A 3,558-nucleotide genomic window follows, 5' to 3' on the forward strand; every position below is an offset into this window, starting at 1 on the left:
CAATATGCTAAACTCAACAAAAACAAAATCAAAGTCAGATCAACAACATTAGAGAAAGGGCTAAAATTATTGTTAGTTTTTATAAGGCTTTTATACGGTTTTTATAAAGTTAGGTTCTCACAAATTTACATATAAGTCTTTTAAACGGTTTTTATAATGTTCTCAAAAAAGTAAACTGAAAAGTCAATTCTAAAACTTATAAAAGCCTTATAAAAAACTTATAAAACAAATTAAAACTACTGTTAGAAAACTTACAGCTGCTTTTATTGATTTTCCTGGCGTCTCAAGTGTTGTGAACCACTTGGCATCAACTTTGTTACCTAGAATTGTTAGAGGCCTAAAAACGAACACAACATATTTACAGCTTTTAAAACACTTATAAACAACTAAACGGAATTCCATTTCTTATTTTGTCAAATAAAACTGAAACTTACTTTGTTTTCCTTGAACTCTTCCATTTAGCCAATAGTTCTACCCGTGGTGTATCAATTTTTTCAAAGGGATGAACAATTGGGTGCCTTTTCTTCTCAGCCGTGTAAGGCCACTGAGTGTGAATTGATGGAGCATGGTTTCGTTCACTTTTCCTTTTTACTTCACCAACATTATCAGCTTTATTCTTCTTTCTTCGTGGCTGAACAAAATAAAGTAAAAATCCAGCATTTTATCGATTTTCAATTGTAATAACTATTGTAATATTTTTAATTGCAAACTAACCATAGCTTTTGTTGTATCATCAACATCTTGATTGTCACTTGTTTTACGCTTCTTTTGCTGCAATGAACCAAACGAACACATTTTGTAAACCATTTAATCCAAGTATGGAACATTTTTTATAAAACCTGATAAACTCTTGATAAAAACCATATAAAAACCTGATAAACTCTTGGTAAACATTATAAAATCTCCTTTAGGCCTTATAAAAACCTTATATTCACAGTTTAATAAGCATATAAAGACCTTATAAAATATTTAAAAATCTGATACTAACCTCTTTTCTTTCAGAAACATTTTCTTCAGCATTGTCTCATTCTTTACACTTTTTCTGTAGATCAAAACAAATTAATCATGCTTAGTGTAACTTCTTTAAAAATCATTAATCTCATAACATCCTTATAAAGAATAGAACACTAACCTGCTTTTTCTCTCTAACAACTTTCTTTTTACTGCTTCCTGCTTTCTGTTGACTGTTTTTCTTATCCTTTCCGCTACCTTGACTTTCTTGAGAAAAGAGATTGAACTTTGGTGTAGAATGACTTGGAGTATTGGATTTATCCTTCAAACATAATCACTCTAAAATTTTACAAAAAGGCTTTTAAAAGGAATTTAGTATACTTATAAAAAACTATATCATCATACCCTTGGTGTTCCTTCTTCTGCATTATCATAATTGCCACTCTTTTCAGTATTTTCATCGTCGCCGTCATAACTTCCATCTTGGGTGTTTGCTTGACGAAATGAATCTTCAAAAGTGCTATTCACATTTTCATCAAAAACCCTATCTTCTTTCCCAGTATCTTCATGAGGATTACTTTGTCCAGCGTGCTACACAAAAATAAAGAACCAGGCAAAGTATCCCAAATTTTCAAAAACCCTATTAAAAATTATATAAAACCCTTATAAGCCTTTTAAAAACCATATAAAACCTTTAAAAAATATATACTAACCTCTTCACTTTTATCTTTGTCTCCTTCAAGCTCGGACTGCGATAAGAAAAGTAAGAAATTATCATAGGAAACAACCCAAACTTTTTATTAATTAAAATTTACAAATATTTTACCTCGTTATATGTCCCCACGTTGTTTCTGACTTTTAGAACCACTTCAAGTATTTCTAATCTTCTGTTGAAGTCCGCAACTAGTTTAAGGATCTTGTCCAGTTTGGCAGAATCTGACAATTGCTGCCCCAACTCTGCCTCCGCAGAAATGTATTCAACAATTTTGTTCCTCCAATCAATCTCCTTTAATCTGTAGCCTCTCATCACCAAGTGTACGATATCTTCAAACTCTTTGTCGTCTACATGAGTTTCTTCTACTAGGTGTTTGTATTCCTCTGGATCTCCAATAATAGATTTGACCTCAATCTAGAAAAATAAATAACAAAGGTTTTAAAAGCTTTTTAAAATGGATATACAATGATTGTAAATCCTTATAAAACCCTTATAAAATCCTTATAAAATCCTTATAAAACCCTTATAAAATCCTTACAATGGTTGTAAACGCTTATAAAATCCTTATAAATCCCTTATAAAACCCTAAATAACTCTATGATACTTTTAAAAACCATATAAAACCTTATACAATTAATGCTCATCACCAAATAAAAAGTGTTATAAAAGGAATGAAAACTTACACAATCCGATGATTGAATGGCATCCACGATTTGATCTAATCTTGGAGTTAACGAAGATTCCCAGTTAGAGTATAGAGGATAAACACACTTTGACGTGTCGTTGCATACAGCAAACGACGCTCCAAAAAGTGGTACAGCGCTGAATGACCAGATCAATAAAGCCAAAGGAAAACCTTTGACTTCATATTGGCCTCTTGCCCATGTATTGGTATCCATCCTCTTGATACTTGTAGACAAGACGTTGTAGGCTTCTTTTCCCCATGCCAAAGATGTATACGCCTCAAAATCGGATGCATGGTGAAGTCTTGAACTTGGGATTTTCTCTAATGAATGAGGCGTCATCAAGAATGCTTCTGTAAGGATGACAGCTGCAAGGCAAAGCTTTTCATCCTCTTCCATCGGCGCCTCTGTTTCCTCTGTTTTCTCCAAATCAGTTATATCCTTTGGTTCAGAAAACAAGTAATTCTCCAAATTACTCAAGGTCAAATCTTTTCGCGACGTCCAACTGTAGGGTTTCTTAGCAGGTTTTTTCCCCTTCCTACTTTGATCTGTATCAAGCTTTTCACAATGAATACCTGTGATTTATTAAACAATGAGGTTAGTATTTTCAATCTACTCATAAATTTCGTATATTTCACATTCAAATGATATGTACATACCTTATTAAAACCTTATAAAACCTTATAAAAACCTTATAAACAAGTTTTCAAATAATGTTTATTTGACATTCAAATGATATGTACATACCTTATAAAAACCTTATAAAAACCTTATAAAAACCTTATAAAAACCTTATAAGAACCTTATAAAAACCTTATAAAAACTTTATAAACAAGTTTTCAAATAATTTGTTTATTTCACATTCAAATGATATGTACATACCTTATAAAAACCTTATAAAAATCTTATATAAACCTTATAAGAACCTTATAAAACCTTATAAAAACCTTATAAAATACTTATAAACAAGTTTTCAAAGAATTCGTTTATTTTCACATTCAAATGATATGTATATACCTTATAAAAACCTTATAAAAACCTTATAAAAACTTTTTATAACTGGCAGAAATTAAACAAAGATGTAAAATATATATGGAATACCTGTTGAGAGAAAAAAATTCTCTCATTGAGAAACGTGTTGGTTGTGAAGCGATTCTGAACCACAAGTTGTTTCCTTTAGTCTTCAGCCTCCTCATCATAATGTAGTGA

The 3,558-nt window shown here is 31.1% G+C and overlaps 1 protein-coding gene and 2 long non-coding RNA genes across 4 annotated transcripts in view; 1 reads left to right on the plus strand and 2 right to left on the minus strand.

Moving 5' to 3' along the window:
- Positions 1 to 3,558, plus strand: part of LOC17898407 (probable leucine-rich repeat receptor-like protein kinase At1g35710) — a 20,074-nt gene that overhangs the window by 8,707 nt on the left and 7,809 nt on the right. The window lies entirely within an intron of this gene.
- LOC111828743 lies at positions 499 to 1,042 on the minus strand. The gene is made up of 3 exons (XR_002832510.1): positions 989 to 1,042; positions 715 to 771; positions 499 to 631 (listed from the first exon to the last, which is right to left on the minus strand). It is a non-coding gene; the product is annotated as an uncharacterized LOC111828743 (long non-coding RNA).
- LOC17900535 lies at positions 1,132 to 1,702 on the minus strand. Of its 2 annotated transcripts, none has more exons than XR_002832509.1 (3): positions 1,665 to 1,702; positions 1,357 to 1,542; positions 1,132 to 1,214 (listed from the first exon to the last, which is right to left on the minus strand). It is a non-coding gene; the product is annotated as an uncharacterized LOC17900535 (long non-coding RNA). The 2 variants fall into 2 exon arrangements; XR_002832508.1 differs by having other exon boundaries at positions 1,139 to 1,273.

This window comes from Capsella rubella, unplaced genomic scaffold (genome assembly GCF_000375325.1).
Source record: "Capsella rubella cultivar Monte Gargano unplaced genomic scaffold, Caprub1_0 scaffold_1, whole genome shotgun sequence".
NCBI lineage: Eukaryota > Viridiplantae > Streptophyta > Magnoliopsida > Brassicales > Brassicaceae > Capsella > Capsella rubella.